Below are 20,211 nucleotides of genomic sequence, written 5' to 3' on the forward strand. Positions count from 1 at the left end.
ATCCCAGCACTTTGGGAGGTCAAGGCAGCCATATCACCTGAGCTCAGGAGTTCAAGACCAGCCTGGGCAACATGGCGAAACCCCGTCTCTACTAAAAATACAAAAAATTAGCTGGGCGTTGTGGTGCCGCTTGTGGTCCCAGTTACTCGGGAGGCTGAGGTGGGAGGATCACTAGATCCCAGGAGATAGAGGTTGCAGTGAGCTGAGACCACACCACTGCACTCCAGACTGGGTGACAAGAGTGAGACTCTACCTTAAAAAATTAAAAAAAAATTTAAAAAAAGGGAAAACATTAGGGATAAACTAAAGTTAACAAATTTATTAGCATGAGGATAAAGACCTAATTAAGAGAAGCCAATGAAATTTTATCCTTTTCTAATACCCAGTTAGTATTTCCCATACTGTATTCTGTGGAGTGCCAGTCCTTGAGATGATCCAGGTAAAGGAGCTTAATGAGTTAAGTTTGTTTAAGAAACACTACTATTTAAGATCTCTTCTGGAGAGTACAGTATATATGAGTCCATTAAACGCTCTGCAGAATCCTACCATTGAGAAATTTTCAACTTAGTTTAAACCAGCAATTTTTTTTTTTTTTTTTTTTTTTGAGATGGAGTCTCGCTCTGTCATCCAGGCTGGAGTGCAGTGGTGCGGTCTTGGCTCACTGTAACCTCTGCCTTCTGGGTTCAAGCGATTCTCCTGCCTCAGCCGCCCAAGTAGCTGGGATTACAGGCACACACCACCACGCCCAGCTAATTTTTGTATTTTTAGTAGAGATGGGGTTTCACCATGTTGGCCAGGCTGGTCTTGAACTCCTGACCTAGTGATCTACCCACCTCGGCCTCTCAAAGTGCTGGGATTACAGGTGTGAGCCACTGCACCCGGCCTACACCAGCAATTCTTAAACTTGTTTAAACAAGCAGTTCTCAAACTTATTTGACCACTAACCTTCTTTTATTTTAAAAAGCAAATCATACTTATTGATATCTTAATTTTATTTTAAAAAACAAGTCATACCCATTGACATCCATAAAGCTCTTTGGAATACACTTTGACAAATTCTCTGCTAGGGTAATGAAGACTGAGATAAAAATGTGAATTTACAGAAAGACAAAGGTATAATGATTTTATTGTCACCCATGAAGGGTTATCTTGAGTTGATCGTGCCCCTTAACCACTACTTAGGGTCAACACCTTACCTCTCTAAAGCCAGCTCTAGTGCAATAGGCATTTACTCCTTTTTTTTGAGATGGAGTCTGGCTCTGTCGCCTAGGCTGGAGTGCAGTGATGCGATCTCAGCTCACTGCAACCTCTGCCTCCTGGGTTCAAGCGATTCTCCTGTCTCAGCCTCCCAAGTAGCTGGGATTACAGGTGTGCGCCACTACACCTGGCTAATTTTTGTAATTTTAGTAGAGACGAGGTTTCACAATGTTGGCCAGGCTGGTCTCAAACTCCTGACCTCAAGTGATCCTCCCACCTCGGCCTCCTGCAGTGCTGGGATTACAGGTGTGCCACCACGCCTGGCCCAGCATTTACTCTTTACAAATGTAGCTAAGAACATGGGGATCAGATGGTAATTTAACTAAATGATCAACGAGTAAGTTCACAGAATGAAGGACAGCCAGACTTTACCAAAGCTTAGGTTGCCTTGTTTTTAGCCAATCAAACAATCAAAAGTTTTTCTGTGTGCTCTCCATGCATGAAGTACTTAATAATCAGTAGAATAATTAGTATCCAACATTGTTGAAAAATGTTCTCAACTCCAAGAAATGATTGTGCAGACCAAACAGCAAAATTCGGAGAGGACACTTGGTAAATTATAAAATGCTTGACTAAGCACTTTGCCAGTATATTCAGTGCAACCGTTTCAGAAAGAAGATTGTCATCAATATCCTTGAAATTGCCTCTTACGTTGTCTTGGAAGTTCTGGTTATTAAAGAGAAGAGACACAGAACAAGGCTCTGAAGTTTTATCTTGACAAATTGACTGCATGGCAGCTTGTTCACAGGAGCTGAGATTTCATCTGAATACTAATGCCGGCATTGTGTTGACTTTACCAGGTCAAACTCAAACACTCCAGCTCACAGTTCACCCACCGTACAAATTTTCTTCATTACTGCCATGTCCTCACATTTTAAAAGTCTGCCTAGCAAGAAATTACACACGTTTCAACACTGTCAACAAATGAGATCTGACAAGTAAACATTTTGCAGCAATGGGTTTTGAAATCTGGACTTTGATTGCCTTCAACTCCTGATGATATTGTATCACAGGTTCTTCACATGCTGGATGAAAAGTGTCCTTTCTTTTTGAAAAGCCACAGGGAATCAATAAGGAGTAAGAATTTTTAACAAGCCGCAGCACCTCAAAGCTAAAGCAATTAGTTTACAAAACTTGACACGCCACCCTTTGAAGGTGAACCTTGGCAACTTAGAGACAGGAGACTGGAAGAAAGTCTGTTTCACCAGCGATTTTCCTACAGAAACTGGGAGCCTTTGCACCTTGTTCGTTGCTCCCAAAGAGTAGACTAAATAAGCATTTTCACCAGCTGGCACTCAGGAAAACCCCAGAGTCCTCTGAACACACAGACAAAGCCCCCTTAGGACACATGTGTGACTATTTCCAAGGCAGTTACAATAAAATCAAAGTGGCACCATTTGTTACAGATTCCAGGTCTCTTAATACAGCCTACATTTACACAGTGGAAATGGAGGGCTGAGAGTGATGTTCTCAAGTAGAAGAGCACAATAGAAAGATTCGACCTGAAAGTCAGGAGACTTGCATCTTAGTCCAAATTCTATTTGTTCTGGTTTTTGTTGGTGGTGGTGGTGGGAGATAACTTCTTCAGCCCCCAGTTTCCTCTCCTGTAAAATAGAAAATTATATGCCCTGTCCAACCTACTTCACAAAGATATAACTATAGAAATTATATGTGAGCATATTTCTGGTATTATCAGTCTTTTTATGTAAGCTATTCCAAAGATATTAAGTGGCTATTTATTGTCAGGTTTTGGTTTTTTTTTTTTTTTTTTTTTGCCTTCAACTTTTATTTTATGTTCCGGGGTACATGTACGGGATGTGCAGGGTTTTTACGTAGATAAACATGTGCCATGGTTGTTTGCTGCACAGATCACCCCATAACCTAGGTATTAAGCCCAGCATCCTGTAGCCATTCTTCCTGATGCTCTTCCTCCTCCCACCCTCCACCCTCCAGCAGACCCCAGTGTGTGTTGTTCCCCCTAAATGTTCATGTGTTCTCATCATTCACTATCATTTATAAGTGAGAACATGTGGTGTTTGGTTTTCTTTTCCTGTGTTAGTTTGCTGAGGATAATGGCTTCCAGCTCCATCCATGTCCTTGCAAAAGACATGATCTCATTCCTTTTTGTGGCTGCATAGTATTCCATGGTATATATGTACCATATTTTCTTTATCCAGTCTATCATTGATGGGCATTTGGGTCGATTCTATGTCTTTGCTATTGAGAATAATGCTGCAATGAACATAAACATGCATGTATTTTTAAACAGAATGCTTTATGTCCCTTTGGGCATATGCCCAGTAATGGGATTGTTGGACCAAATGGTGTTTCTGCTTCTAGATCTTTGAGGAACCAACTGTGCGATCATATTTTATAAAGTGTAAATGACTGTCTTAGTTTGAATTCCCGAAGAAACAGATGCTGAGACAAGAATTTGAATGCAATAGTTCACTTGGAAAATAATTCCAGGAAACACCAGTAGGGGAAAGGGAAAAGAGGCAGTACTGGACATAATATCAAATAAATTCTTACTGTATGTAACTGACTTCGTTTGGGTGGGAACTCTGGGAAGCAACACAGGACACATACCTCAGGGTTCTCTCACTGGTGGTCCTGCTGAGCGCATACACACCAACTCTCTTCAGCCATTGAGAAGGGTCTTGTGGGTGAGTGGAAGTTAATACTTGACACTTCAGCCTTTACATGCAGAGACTGATCGGGTTCAGAGAAAGTCAGAGAAAGCTGCTAGCCAAAGAAATGTCAGTCCTGGGAGTTGGAAGGGGCTTGGTGTACACTTAAATGGCAACAGCCAGGTGGGTATGAGCCAAGCCTTGACATCTCTGAGATAGAATCCAGGCTTTCTGTAACCTACTAAGATGATCTTTCCCCTTTTTTATTAAAAAAATATAGAATAGAACAGAGAAAATATAACAAATATCCATTATGCAGAATTAACAAAGTTGATATATTTGTTAAGTTTCTTTTAAATATATTTTAAGAAAACAGAAGAAAAAAACCTTCAGACCAGCTGAACTCTCCTTTGCGATCATTTCAGTCCTTTTTCCTTTTCTCACTTCAGAATTGGAACTACTATCATGAATTGGATGAAAATTTTGACCTTTGAGTTTTTATAAAAGTTTTGCCAAGAAAGTTTCTATAACCAACTTATACTGCTGTTCTGTTTGTTTTACAAATTAATAGGAATAAAATAAATGGTGTGCCTCATTCTGAATACTTGTAATTTTCACTCAAGATTATTTTTGAAATCTGTTCATGCAGAAACATTTATCTTCAATTGTTCTACAGCAAGAGTCAGCAAACATTTTCTGCAAAGGGCCAGATCATAAATATTTTAGGCTTTGTGAGCTACATAGTCTCTGTCACAACTACTCAATTCTGCCATTATGGCATAAGAGCAGCCATAGGCTATAAGGCAAATGAAGAAGCATGTTTGTCTTCCAATAAAACTTTATTGACAAAAACAGTCAGTGGGCTGTGGTTCTTCTCTGCAGCATTTCATCACAAGAACATACCAAGTTGTATTTATCTATGTCTCAGCAGCTGGCCATTTAGATCATTTCTAATATTTTGCAATTATAAGTAGTGATTAAATAAATATATATGTCTCTTTAATAGTTATGTAAGAATTTCTCTTGGTGTTTACTTAAAAAATTCCTGGTCAGGTGCAGTGGCTCACGCCTGTAATCCTAGTACTTCGGGAGGTCGAGGTGGGTGGATCATTTGAGGTCAGGAGTTCAAGAACAGCCTAACCAACGTGGCACAACCCCATCTCTAATAAAAATACAAAAAAATTAGCTGGGCATGGTGGCGTGCACCTGTAGTCCTAGCTACTCTGGAGGCTGAGGCAAGAGAATCACTTGAACCTGGGCAATGGAGGTTGGCAGTGAGCCGAGATCGCACCACGGCACTCTAGCCTGGGTGACAGAGTGGGACTCTGTCCTCACTAATAATCAGAGAAATGCAAAATAAAATGGTAATACTTTTTGATGTAGCCAACTTTTTCAATTTGTTTTATAAATTATGTTTTTGAACTTTTTTTTCAAAATCCTCAAGATAGTATAAAATATTCAAATCTTAGTTTACCTTTATTACAGCCCCTTCTTGGAGTCTATGTCTATGCACAGAGTCCAACTACAGCTTCTCCTTTATCTCTGGGCCCACAACCTCCACTTCCAGCCCTGGGATGGTGCTGAAATCCAACTGTCTTCAGTGTGTGTTCAGTCCTCAAAGACAGACAACTCCGCTTCTCCTAGATTGGAGTTCTTTTCTCATGTTTAGCACCTGAAGATTCCTCTTTCTTGCTATTAAGTTTGACTTTATGTTTTTTGTTGTATTTTACCAAGTATTTTTATCTTTTGGAGTAGGAATGGAAGCTTTTCATTTCTACTTGGGTCTACCAGATGTTTGCAAGTCCCTGTCACAATCTATTCACATTGTGCTTCTCCAAATGGACACCAAACTCTGTACCTCCAAGATTCATAATAAAATTGGTAGCCTGGAAATGTAGCTGGCAATATTAGCTCTACTTAGTACCACATTATGGCCCGTTAAGCCTAAATTGTGAACTTGTTGCGGGAAGGGACAATACGTTATATATCATTTTATCTCCAGCATCTATCACAGAGTATTAGATGCTAATGTGTTACACATATACTACAATAATATGACATTGTCATAGGTACTTGATAAATGTATACATAAAGAGTGCATGAAATAGAAAAATGTCAAGAGGCTTTATGGGACCTACCTTGCAGAAGGGCATAAGAATCGCCACAGTGATTTCTGGACTGGATACTAAGAATAAATTTACTTAATATTATTCATTTAGTGCCTATTGTGAGTAAAATCCATATCAGCTTTGAAGGATGATATAGAAAATAACACAAATTATTTTACTCTGCAAAAGCCATAGACTCCTTGCTGTCTCATAAAAGAGCAAAGACAACACATATCAAATATTGCAGACTGTGTGTGTGTGTGTATATATATATACATAAGTAATAGACTGTAGTAATGGTTAAAGTGCAAGTTCTATAAAAGTTTGAGAATTTGAGAGATCCCTATGGAAAGATATCTTAAAGGAGGAGAGATTTGGTCAGATATTTCCCAGAATGGCAGCATTTGGATAGCTCACCAGAGAGAGCCTTCCTGGCAGAGGGAACAGTACATGGCTAAAGCTCAGCAGATAAAAATCAGTGCAGTGTCATGGAGGTGATTTATTTCTGCCTTCATTGAAACCACTGAATATTGCCCAGTCTTCTCTACTTTTGCAGCCACATCTGGAAAGGGAGATAGTATGGCATACCTAGCAACGAGTGAGGCTTGGAAACACATTTTGTGGGAGATACTGAAAGGAAGGGTGAAGACTGCATCTCATAGGGCATAATACCTGGTGACTATAAAAGTCATTTTCAACTCCTTCTCCTTCTCCTTCTCCTCCTTCTCCTTCTCCCTCTCCCTCTCCCTCTTCTTCTTCTTCTTTTTTTTTTTTTTTGACAGAGTCTCATTCTGTTGCCCAGGCTGGAGTGCAGTGGTGCAATCTCGGCTCATTGCAACCTCTGCCTCCTTAGTTCAACCGATTCTCCTACCTCAGCCTCCTGAGTAGCTGGGATTACAGGAATGCACCATCACGCCTGGCTAATTTTTGTGTTTTTAGTAGAGATGGGGTTTTACCATGTTGGCCAAGCTGGTCTGCAACTCCTGACATCAGGTGACCTGCAACCTCTCTTTTTGTTTCTAGGCTGTATCCCAGTAGAAGACTCAAAGGCACCTCTGATTGTCTCTCCAGCATAGTAATTCTGGAAACCAAGATCTGTATTTTGTTCTTTCCCATAGGCCATGTGCTCTAATGGCAGAGATACAGGACTGGCAGTAACAGTGGGTACCACACATGGCTAATAAGAGTGCAGAGGCTGAGGGTATCCGAAGAAGACACTGATTTTTGGCCAAGGTCTGGTGAATTTGCACCCGTGGCTGCAGAAATCATCCTGGCAGCAAAACAAGCTTTAAATCTTTCATTTGGGGGAAACGATCATGAAAGTGCCTAGAAAATAAGTTAGCACATGATATGCTTCTTTTTTTCTTTTTATTTACTTGACTTAAGGCAAACTGTTGTAGTAATAAGGAACATTGTTTTCCACTTGCTCATCTCCAGTCTCACTTTGATTGTGTGTGGACACACTGCCCTGGCTCTCACAAGTAGCCCATTAGCAGTCACATCTTTGTGCATTTGGGGCCCAGACTGCTGTTTTCTCTGCTGCTAAACAACTCTATTTCCTTCCCTAACCTCTACCTCTTCTCCAGCATGGAATGATGGTCCCTGAGTCTTTATTTTTGTCATGAATTAAGGATTCTTACCTGACTGTATTTGCTAACTTTACAAAATGAGAGAATAGTGACCACCTCAAGTACATCCGAGAACAATTCTCCAAATTTTAAGAAAGTAAGAATATGCAATGTCAATTAGTGGAAAACTATACAAATTATTTGATTTATCAGAGTAGATTTTAAAAATGAAAAAGGCTCAGACTAATTAAAAAATGAGCAAAAATGTAGACACCGTACTGAAGAAGAAATAAAGGTGCCAAATAAACATATAAAAAGTTCCCCTTCATTTATCATTTGCATATTTCAAATTAAAACAACAATGAGATATCACTATATACCTTTTAGAATTGCTAAAATTAAAACAACAGCAACAACGACAACAACAAAACCCTGATAATACTAACTGATGGCAATGATGTGGAACAAGAGGAACTCTCATTCATTGCTAGTGTAAATGAGAAGTGGTACAGCCACTTTGGAACACAGTTTGGAAGTTTCTTGTAAAGTTATACATTGTCTTACCATATAATCCCACAATGTAATGCTACTAGATATTTACTTAACTGATTTGAAAACTTAAAAACCTCGTATAAATGATTATAGCAACTTCATTTATAATCACCTCAAACTGAAAGTAACCAAGACGTCCTTCAAAGGTGAATTGATGAACAAACTGTAGTATGCTCATATAGTGGAAACTATTCAAGAATGCAAAGACTGAGCTATCAAACCTGCCAAGGTATGGATGAATCTTGAATTAATATTGCTAAGTGAAAGAAGCTAGTCTAAAAAGGCTACATACTATATGATTCCAATTACATGACTATATGGAAGAGGCAGAACTATGGAGATGGTAAACGGATGAGTGGTTGCTAGAAGTTCCATAGGGGAAAGGAAAAGAGTTGAGTACATGAGCATAAAGAATTTTTTTAGACTGGTAAAACTATTCCATATAATATTCTAATGGTAGATACTTGCCATAATGTATTTGTCAAAACCCGTAGAACTTTACAGCAAAAAAGTAATTTATGCAAATCTTTAAACATCTCTTAAGAGGTCTGGAAATCCCAGGATTGAATATAGAATGTGGCAAAATTATCCCACCGTATTACAAATGTACGAAACAAGCTCACTGATGGGCATAGGAGTAAAGGTGCTGACCTAAGTAACTTTGACAATGAGTGGAATCTATGAGACTGAAGGCTGAAAGAAGCACACAGAAGCACTGCACTGTGGCTGATAAAGTTGCTGCCCAACAGGTATGTGGATTAATGATTCTGAAACCCCTATACATGTATTCTAGAATTGAACAAAAACTAAATTAATTTAATGTATATGCATGTAGAATTACAAATATATTTTCTTGCTCTGTCAGCAGAGGGGGCCTAGAAGCAATGATATTCTGGGAGCAGAGAGCCTACCTAGCCCCCAGATTTTGGTTTCTGATAATTATTCTCTAATAAAATGAACCAAGGTTCTTTGGAGAAGCGACTGATTGTAGAATGAGGACAGGAAATATTCGAGATGAACTTGGAGTGATTTGTGCTGCAAGAAAATAAGAAAGTGCCAAAAAGTAGTTGAAAACCCCCACAATGATGGGGTATACTAAAGAACGTAGGAAGTAACTGAAAGGGTTCCCAGTGAAAGAAGCATTGGATTATAAACATATGAAATAAAAATTCACAAACTCATACTGATATAGAAAATTATGGAATACAAACTATCCATCTGGGAACAGACTAATAACCAGAATATATAAGGAACTTAATTTGGTAGTGAAAAAAACAAACCTATCAATAATTCAATTAAAAATGGTCAAAAGACCTGAATAGACATTTCTCAAAAGAAGACATGCAAATAAGCAACAGGTGTATGAAAAAATGCTCACCACCACCAGTCATCAGGGAAATGTAAATCAAAACCACAACGAGATATCATCTCACCCCAGTTAGAATGGCTAGTATCAAAAACCACAAAAAATAACAAACCCTTGTGAGGATGGGGAGAAAAGGAAACTCTTACATAGTTTTGTTTGGAATGTGAATTAATACAGCCATTATGAAAAACAGTATGGAGGTTCTTAAAGAAAATAGAACTACTACTGCTGGGTATACATCCAAAAGAAAGGAAATCAGTATATTGAGGTGATATCTGCACTCCCATGTTTAGTGCAGCAATACCACAATAGACAGGATATGGCATCAACTTAAGTATTCATCAATGGATGAATGAAGAAAATGTGGTAGATATACACAATGGAATATTAAAATGAAGTCCTATAACTTGTAGCAACATAAATGGAACTGGAAGTCATTATGTTAAGTGAAATAAGCCAGGTACAAACAAATATGGCACGTTCTCATTCATATGTGGAAGTGGATCTCATGGAAGCAGAGGGTAGAATGGGGGTTATCAGAGGTGGGAAGGGAAGCCGGGGAGAGCAGAGATGAGGAGAAGTTGGTTAAGAGGTACAAAAATACAGTTAGATAGAAGAAACAAATTCTAGTATTAGTAGAGTAGGATAACTATAGTTAACAACATTGTATTTTATACTTTAAAGTAGCTAGAAAAGAAGATTCATAATGTTCTCATCACAAAGATAAATGTTTGAAGTGATGGATATTCCAATTACCCTGATTTGATCATTACACATTGTATACAGGTATCAAAATATCACATGTACCCCCAAAATATGTACAGCAATTATATAGCAATAAAAATAAGGTTAGAAAAATAAAAGGGGGTGAGGAAATAAATGCCCCGTGTAGACTAAATCCAAATAATTAGCATACATATTCTGCCCTTAGGAAGATGGAACATAACTCTCCACTTTTTAAGTGTGGGCTGTGCATGGTGGCCTCCTTCCAAAGAGTTCAGCATGAAAAAGGCAGAAAAAACTTGTAACTTAATAGAGGAGAAACCTGATAAACACTACCTCACCCAGGTGGTCAAAGTTAGCAATAGTGATGAGTCCTGTTGATTGTGATGTGATTAGAATGGCACTTTACTTCTGTGGGCTTCCTTCCAAAAATTCACAATACCAATGTAATCGTGAGAAAAAAAATCACACATCCCAAGTGAGGGACATTCTGCAAAATTCCTGACCAGTATTCCTCAAAACTGTCAAGGTCATCAAAAACAATGAAAGTCTGAGAAACTGTGGCAAGCAAGAGGAACCTAAGGCAACACGGTGACTGATGCATGATGTATGAATAAATACTGACTAGATACTAATAATGCATAGTCTTGGTTCATTAACTGCGGTCCATCTATCATAGCAATAGAAGATGTTAATAATGAGGAAAATCGGATGTGGGGTATATATGAGAATGCTCTGTTACCTTCCAACTTTAGTGTATTCTGAAATAAAGGTTTTATTTAAAAACAATAAGGGTTTTATAAAAATTTCTATTACTTTAAAAAGTACTGCTCCACCCTGGCTTAGTAGACCTTGTAATGAGACCTGAATAGGCTTTATTTTACACAAAAGATTATGTACTCCAGGGATCTGACAGAAATTTACTATAAATTATATTTAAATATATTCTCACTGTTCAAAATCAGAAATAAAACCAACATGCTTCTTAAAATGTATTACATAGCACATTTCAACATTGGAATCAACTGATGTGTTATCCTGTCCCATCAACTGGATTCATGTTTGTGCAGTGCTTCCTTAACCACCTCTGTATAAGCAGAGGGTATTGTGACAATGCAAGGTAAGTTGTTTAAAAAAAAAATCACCACTTGCAACTCCCTATCTGTGTGAATATGGACTCTCTCCAAGTTATGTAAGCAAAAGCCATGACAGATATTGGCTGCAGGTTCATTTATCTTCAACTTTCCGGTATAATCTCAATTTTGAATTGTTTGTGTTTACTGAAACAACTTCATGAAGTGACTTTAAAAAATACAATGTAAAAATATATTCTATAATTTCAATGTTATAAAGTACATTTATATTAATAAATATTATTGTTTAATATCCTGGAATGCTGTTTTATATATTGGTTCTATGTATTATATTATTTAACTATAAGGGGCGTTTCTGTTGGTTTTTTTAAAAAAAGCCTTGAAAGCTACTTTACTACAATCAAACCTAGTCTCTACTGCAGCCAGGAATTGATATAATAAACAATTCATTTATGACCCTTGTCACATATGGCTGTTTTCATTCAAAATTCTCCAAGTTCAGAATTAAAGCTTGCATGCAAAAAGAAACAGGCCTGAAACTTAACAAGCAAGATGGCTCAGACTCCCAAACCAATTACCAGTAAACAGTGTTTTCTTTTCTGGTAGGAGAGGTAAAAGGATAGGCAAAGGCCTGATTGTGATGTGTTGGGTGATGCTTTTTATACCTAACTAAATATCACATGAATCACTCTGTGAGCCTCAGTTAATGTGTCTATATGTAGATATGAAAAAACCTGACCCGCCTAAAAGAGAAAGGGCGGGGACACCAAAGGCCCCGAGACTCCCTCATGGTTCTAAGATCAAAAATGTTTTTGCTTTTATCCAATTTACCAAATGATCAGGCATAAAGAATTGCATTTGTTTCGTGCTATCCTAATTGAACAAGTTGTTTTTGTTCTTCCATTTCCTAGTTTCTCATCTATTGCATCTTTTCTACATCCTTTACTCTTTTCAGCAACCCTGAATACTTCCAAACCTAATGAGTTGCATCCCCCAATCCTATTGGTCCATAATTTTGTTTGAAAGTCAGATGTGATTTTTGGCCTGTGTAATATTTGAGAATTAATTTTCCCCTTCCTATCTCCATGGCATAGCTCTCTCCTAGGTTCTACTGCATCTCTGGTTGTTCCTTTGTGGTCGTCTGGGGTTCCTCTTTCTCTGACTCAGGCCTTAACAGCAGATGCTCCCTAGGGCCCATTTTGATTTTCTACTCTTCTTACTTTTCACACCCTCCTGGGTGACATAATCAATATCCAGGGCTTCGACTATTAGGCAGCATGCAAATAACTCGAGAAACCTAGATTTTTGGTCAGGATTACTCTAGTGAATTCCAAGTCTTTACTCAAGTCTGCTAAATTCTTCCACTTAGTTGTCTCACAGGTATTTCAAATTCTTCATGTCTGAAACTGATTGTATCATACCCACACCCAATTCCCAGCATATTATTATATCCCTCACCTAGCAAACCTGAAGCCTAGGAGCATTTTAGAATAAATTAGCACAGTCTTGTGCTAACTTACTATGACATCTGTTTTGCTCCTCCTGCTTCTCCATTTCCAGACCCATAGTATGACACTCTTATTATTCTCACCTGGATCTTTCAACTAGTTTCTTTGTTCCCAGTCTGACCTCCCTTCAATCCATCTTTCTCAATCCATCTTTATATTTTAGAAAGAATTTTCTAAAATATAAGCCATTTCTTAATAACATCCAGCAATAGGATACTTTAGAATAGTCATTCTTCTTCATCTTAGGACATAAACTCATCACCACAGTCCTATATGTGGCATCTACCAAGAATCCACCACCCTTCTGTTGTTTTTAGAAAATAGTTTTTTATTTTTATTTATAAATCAACACATAATAATTGTACATATTTATGTAGTACATAATGATGTTTTGATACATGCAATGTATAGTGATCAGATCAGGGTAATCAGCATCTTCACTATATGAAATATTTATTATTTCCTTGTGTTGGGAACATTTAATATCCTCCCTTCTAGCTATTTGAAAATATATAATGTGTTTGAAACATGTCTGAGATCTCTCTCTACTCCCCTTTTTCATCATCTAGCCTTTCCTAACTGGCCCCATCTTATTTATTTATTCTTTCTCTATCATATCTTTTACCAAAGTAAAATATAACCACTTATGTACTTATTTCAACTCTTCATTAGACTGTAAGTTCCTTGAGGTCAGGAATGTGTCTTATTTGACTATATATTCCCAACACATAATTCAGTTGCCTGATACGTAGTCAACATTTAAAAATCTTTGCTGACTGAATGACACAAATAGGCACATTATTATTATTTTTTAAAGAGAAGCACATCACATGCTATACAATTTATCACCTCAGTTTATCTACTTCAACAAGTCCTGATTTTCTTTTTTCTATAGGGAACAATTTGTAACCAAAGAGCTTTTATTTAGTCAGCCAAGCAATAATAATGAAAGGAAACAAATGAATTCACGCTGCTACTAATAGCAAGGTTATCTTGTATATGATAGATGGTCATTCATAAAATTCCCTATTCAATCTTCAGAATTTTAATCAAATTGTGGAAGTTGAGGCAAGAGAAAAAGATGATTTTGTCCCATTTATCAAAGCTATGCTCAGAAGAAACCAATAAGCAGCAGCCATTTGGGAGTAATGATGGACAGGAAGAGGTCAAAAGCAGGGAGAGAAAGAGATGATTTTTTAAAAAGTCAGAAGCCTTTAATTTTAATGGTCATTTTTTATTGGCATGACCATTGTGGTCTTCCTACCAGACTATGTGCTGCTCGTGATTGACAGAAGCAAAGAAGACTATGAGAAGGAGTGACCTGGCTGAAGAAAACCTCAAGAGTTGAAGGTGCCATTTACAACTGATTTTTCAGTTATTTAAGCTATTGAGGTTGAATATAGGCCAGTATTAATAATTGTTAATAATGTACTGACAAATGAAGGGCTGTAAAAGAACATTTTTAGTATACTCATCCAAAAATATATCGAAAAGTATATGAAATAGAATGCTTCGTATGTTACTAGAAGTGTCACATTTATTATAATAATTATTACTGTAAACAAAAGGCTACCTTGAACACCATAGCCTATGAAGAAAAAAAGTCAATGAAAAGATACAAATCAAATCAGTTATCAACACTTAGAAGAGTAAATGGTACTAGGAGATATATATATATATATATGTATGTATGTATATATAAAAGACTAAAGAGTATATATATATACACATATGGAAGTATATAATATATACATTTGTATGGAGATATATACATACACTATATATATTTTCTCTCTCTGTCTCTCTCTATATATCTATATATACATATATATATGCTTCAGTCTTTGAGGGTGTCTTATGATGAACAAAAGTTCTTATTTTAATGACTTATTTAAAGGCAATTTCTACCTTTATAGTTAATGCTTTTTGTCCCGTTTTAAAAAACCCTGGCATATCCCAAGGTCATAAAGATATTATCTTATGTAGCCTTGCAAAAGTCTTATGATTTTGTCTTTCTTTCTTTTTTTTTTTTTTTTTTTTTTGAGATGGGAGTTTTGCTCTTGTTGCCCAGGCTGGAGTACAATGGTACGATCTCGGCTCACTGCAACCTCCACCTCCTGGGTTCAAGTGATTTACCTGCTCAGCCTCCCGAGTAGCTGGGATTACAGGCATGCGCCACCACGCCCGGCCGTCATTCTTAATTTGACTTCAATTCATCAAAAATTGCTTTGGGGAATGGTATGAAGTAGGTTCCTACACAGATACCTACCTGGCGCAACACCAGTTATTGGAAGGACCATTGTTTTGCAACAGCCTTGCAGAGGCATTCTTGTAACAAACCAAATGTCTGTATGTGTGGGTCTATTTCTGGCCATTTTCTTCTGGCTTATTGTTTCATATTTTCATCCTTGCATCATCACTGTGCTGTCCTAATTTCCTTGCTTTAAGGATTTCTGGCAATGGAGGTGCTTCCACATGGGTCTTCTTCATGATTATTTTGGCTAGTCTTCAAATTTCATATTCATTTTAGAATAAGATTATAATTTCTACCCTCAAGCCTTGCTGGGATGTTTATTAGTATTACAATGAATCTATGGATTAATTTGGGGACATTTCTGCAATGTTGACTGTTTCAGTATTATAAATAGAGGTATTGAATGATTTCAGGTTTTCTGCCTCCCTCCTTCTATCTTCGACTCCTATTAGCAACAGAGAAATCTCAATGCTTGTATTAATACAAAAGTCATATCTTGTCCTTCCCAATCCCCATCCTTTTTCCATGATGTTCTCCTGCTCCCTCTTGATTCCCACCTGTCTCCAGCAACCGTGGTTTTCTTGCTGTTCCTCAAACATTTCAGGTGTGCTCCCATCCCAGGGCCTGCATGGACTGTTTTCTCTCACATGACGCCCTTTCTCCACACTTGCATAAGTTTCCCTCCTTCGCAAGTTTTATTCAAGTTTTTAATTTCTCCAAGTTTTTATTCAAAAATAACTCCTCTGACAAATTAGGAGGGAAAGGGGATTTCTTCAATTTGAAAACAAATATCTGCTCAAAACCTTTAGTAAACATCATAGGTAATGGTGCAATAGTAAATACTGTCCATTTGAGATTGATATGAGGCAAACATGTTTACTAACATCATTTATTTCAGTATTTTATTAGAAATTCTAATATAAACAGTAAGGCAAGCAAAGATATTAAATGTATAAGGGCTGTCAACAAAGAAATAAAGGTTATTACTCACAAATCACAAAATTATGCCTGTAGAAAACCCAAAAATTCTACAGATAAACTGAGAATTTAAAAGTGAGTTTCCCAGCATCACTTTAGATATGTTGATAATATCAAATTATTTGTATTTCTATAATTCATCAGGAATAAGTTTTAATTGTAAAAAAGATACCATATATAATAACAAAAACTAATACAAAAATAAATTTAATGGCCACAAGATCTCTACACAGAAAATTATGAAACATTATTGAGATAAAGAATATCTAAATAGAGAAATATATCATTGTCTATTGGTCCAAATTTAATACACTTTAAAAGTGGAGAAGACAAGCAAACAAAAGTCAAAATCTACAAGAACAAAAGTAGGTTTAGCAAACATTAATAACAATGATAAACCCCTAGCAAAATTAATCAGAGAAAAAACTAAGAGAGAAGACACAATTACCAGTATAGAAATGAAATAGAGGACTTCACCAGGGATCCCCTAGATATTAAAGTGATAGTAACAAAATATTATGAACTACTTTATGGCAATAAATTAGATAACTTAAACGAAACTGACAAGTTCCTTTAAAAGCAATTTACCAAATCCCATGAAATGGATACAAAAATAAATGGAAAGTCTGGATACCCCCATATCCATTAAAGACATTGAAATTTTCCTTAAAGGATGGCATTAATGGTAAATTCGAAGGAACATTCAAGAAAGAAACAATGCCAGTCTTCCACAGACTCTACTGATTATTAAAGAGGCAGGAACAACATTTTCTTATTTGTCTAGAAGACTACCAAAGACATTTTTAAAAGAGAGACAAATGTGTCTCATTAATACAGATGCAAAAATCCTTAGCAATATAAACAATCACATCCTGGAAAATATTTTTAAAAGTATTTTGAATAAAAGTAAAAATAGAATATTTAATAAATATTCCATACTATTTGGATGTATAATCAATTTAAAAGGTTTAATAACCAGCACATTAAATTTAATAAATTGAACTATATTTAAAGTAACCATTGAATATTAAAATCTATAATATGATGTCTAAAATATTTAATAATAAATATAATGAATAAAATATTTTTTAAACACCTAGAATACAGTATTGAAAGTGAAGTTTATCTCAGGAAGCAAAATATGTTTAGTATTCAAGAACCAATCAACATAGTTCATTGAACAACTGATAAAGGAAATCATTATATTATTATCTCAAGTGGTATAGAAAAAAACATGAAAACATTCAATTCCCATTCATGATAGAAGAAAAAAAACTTCCAGAAAATCAATAATAGAATGAAAGATCCTCTGTCTCGTAAAGTATGTCTACAGAAATCATACAGCCACAACTATATATAATGGTGAAATAGTTTACATTTTTACCCTAAAATCAGGAACTAGACAGGGTTTCATTCTCATCACTTCTATTCAAAATTGCCCTGGAGGTCCTTGCTAATGAATTAAGAAATAGAATAAATAAATAGAAAAATGAATTGTATTATTACATTATTTATCATTGTATAAATTCATTATGCAGTATATAAATGTATATATGTCATATATATGCAGTATACACACACACACTGTCTTTATTCAGAGATCACATGGTTGTATTGCTAGAAAATCCTGAGAGATCTGCAACAGAAATATTAAGACTAATAAGTGAATACAGCAAGATCACAGAAGACAAATTGTATCATATGAATATATCAATTGAATTTCTATAAACTATTCACATAAAAATATAAATGAAATTTAAAAGCATGATGTATAATAGCATTAAAAATTTAGGGTTGTGAGGAAAAAAATCAATAAATTTAACAACTGCAAGATTTCTACACTGAAAACTACAAAACATTACTAAGAACCATTTAAGAAGACTGAAATAAATGGAAACATACTTGTGGGTTGAAAGACTCAATTTTGTCAAAATATCAATTCTCTTCAAATTAGTTGAACAATTCAATACAATCCCAATCAAAATTTAATAGGGCGTTTTGAAGTGATTAAAAAGCTGATTCTAAAATGTATATAAAAATGCAAGTGAGCTAGAAAAGTCAGAGCATTCTTGAGAAACAAGTATGAAATTGCAGCTTTTATGCTATCAGGTTGCAAGACTTGGTATAAAGCCACAGTTATCAAGGCAGAGTGATAACAGTCTACAGAAATGAACTGACATATTTATGGTCAGTTAACTTTTCTAAAGGAAATTGACTGGGGGAAATAATTGTCTTTCAACAAATTACAGAGAGGAGCCAAGATGGCCAAATAGGAACAGCTCCGGTCTACAAGCTCCCAGCGTGAGCAACGCAGAAGATGGGTGATTTCTGCATTTCCATCTGAGGTACCGGGTTCATCTCACTAGGGAGTGTCAGACAGTGGGCGCAGGTCAGTGGGTGCATGCACCGTGCACGAGCCGAAGCAGGGCGAGGTATTGCCTCACTCGGGAAGTGCAAGGGGTCAGGGAGTTCCCTTTCCTAGTCAAAGAAAGGGGTGACAGACGGCACCTGGAAAACCGGGTCACTCCCACCCGAATACTGCGCTTTTCCGACGGGCTTAAAACATGGCACACCAGGAGATTATATCCCGCACATGGCTCAGAGGGTCCTACGCCCAGAGTCTCACTGATTGCTAGCACAGCGGTCTGAGATCAAACTGCAAGGCGGCAGTGAGGCTGGGGGAGGGGCGCCCGCCATTGGCCAGGCTTGCTTAGGTAAACAAAGCAGCTCGAACTGGGTGGAGCCCACCACAGCTCAAGGAGGCCTGCCTGCCTCTGTAGGCTCCACCTCTGGGGGCAGGGCACAGACAAACAAAAAGACAGCAGTAACCTCTGCAGACTTAAATGTCCCTGTCTGACAGCTTTGAAGAGAGCAGTGGTTCTCCCAGCATGCAGCTGGAGATCTGAAAATGGGCAGACTGCTTCCTCAAGTGGGTCCCTGACCCCTGACCCCCGAGCAGCCTAACTGGGAGGCACCCCCCAGCAGGGGCAGACTGACACCTCACATGGCTGGGTGCTCCAACAGACCTGCAGCTGAGGGTCCTGTCTGTTAGAAGGAAAACTAAGAAACAGAAAGGACATCCACACCAAAAACCCGTCTGTACATCACCATCATCAAAGACCAAAAGTAGATAAAACCACAAAGATGGGGAAAAAACAGAACAGAAAAACTGGAAACTCTAAAAAGCAGAGCGCCTCTCCTCCTCCAAAGGAACGCAGTTCCTCACCAGCAACGGAACAAAGCTGGATGGAGAATGACTTCGACGAACTGAGAGAAGAAGGCTTCAGATGATCAAATTACTCCGAGCTACGGGAGGACATTCAAACCAAAGGCAAAGAATTTGAAAACTTTGAAAAAAATTTAGAAGAATGTATAACTAGAATAACCAATACAGAGAAGTGCTTAAAGGAGCTGATGGAGCTGAAAACCAAGGCTCGAGAACTACGTGAAGAATGCAGAAGCCTCAGGAGCTGATGCGATCAACTGGAAGAAAGGGTATCAGCGATGGAGGATGAAATGAATGAAATGAAGCGAGAAGGGAAGTTTAGAGAAAGAAGAATAAAAAGAAACGAGCAAAGCCTCCAAGAAATATGGGACTATGTGAAAAGACCAAATCTATGTCTGATTGGTGTGCCTGAAAGTGACGAGGAGAATGGAACCAAGTTAGAAAACACTCTGCAGGATATTATCCAGGAGAACTTCCCCAATCTAGCAAGGCAGGCCAACATTCAGATTCAGGAAATACAGAGAAGGCCACAAAGATACTCCTAGAGAAGAGCAACTCCAAGACACATAATTGTCAGATTCACCAAAGTGGAAATGAAGGAAAAAATGTTAAGGGCAGCCAGAGAGAAAGGTCGGGTCATCCTCAAAGAGAAGCCCATCAGACTAACAGCGGATCTCTCAGCAGAAACTCTACAAGCCAGAAGAGAGTGGGGGCCAACATTCAACATTCTTAAAGAAAACAATTTTCAACCCAGAATTTCATATCCAGCCAAACTAAGCTTCATAAGTGAAGGAGAAATAAAATACTTTACAGACAAGCAAATGCTGAGAGATTTTGTCACCACCAGGCCTGCCCTAAAAGAGCTCCTGAAAGAAGTGCTAAACATGGAAAGGAACAACCGGTACCAGCCACTGCAAAATCATGCCAAAATATAAAGACCATCGAGA

The 20,211-nt window shown here is 37.4% G+C and overlaps 1 protein-coding gene across 2 annotated transcripts in view; it reads left to right on the forward strand.

Annotated features, from left to right (window-relative positions):
- Positions 1-20,211, forward strand: part of RFC3 (replication factor C subunit 3) — a 212,904-nt gene that overhangs the window by 147,589 nt on the left and 45,104 nt on the right. The window lies entirely within an intron of this gene.

Source organism: Pan paniscus, chromosome 14, assembly GCF_029289425.2.
Source record: "Pan paniscus chromosome 14, NHGRI_mPanPan1-v2.0_pri, whole genome shotgun sequence".
NCBI classification, from domain to species: Eukaryota; Metazoa; Chordata; class Mammalia; order Primates; family Hominidae; genus Pan; species Pan paniscus.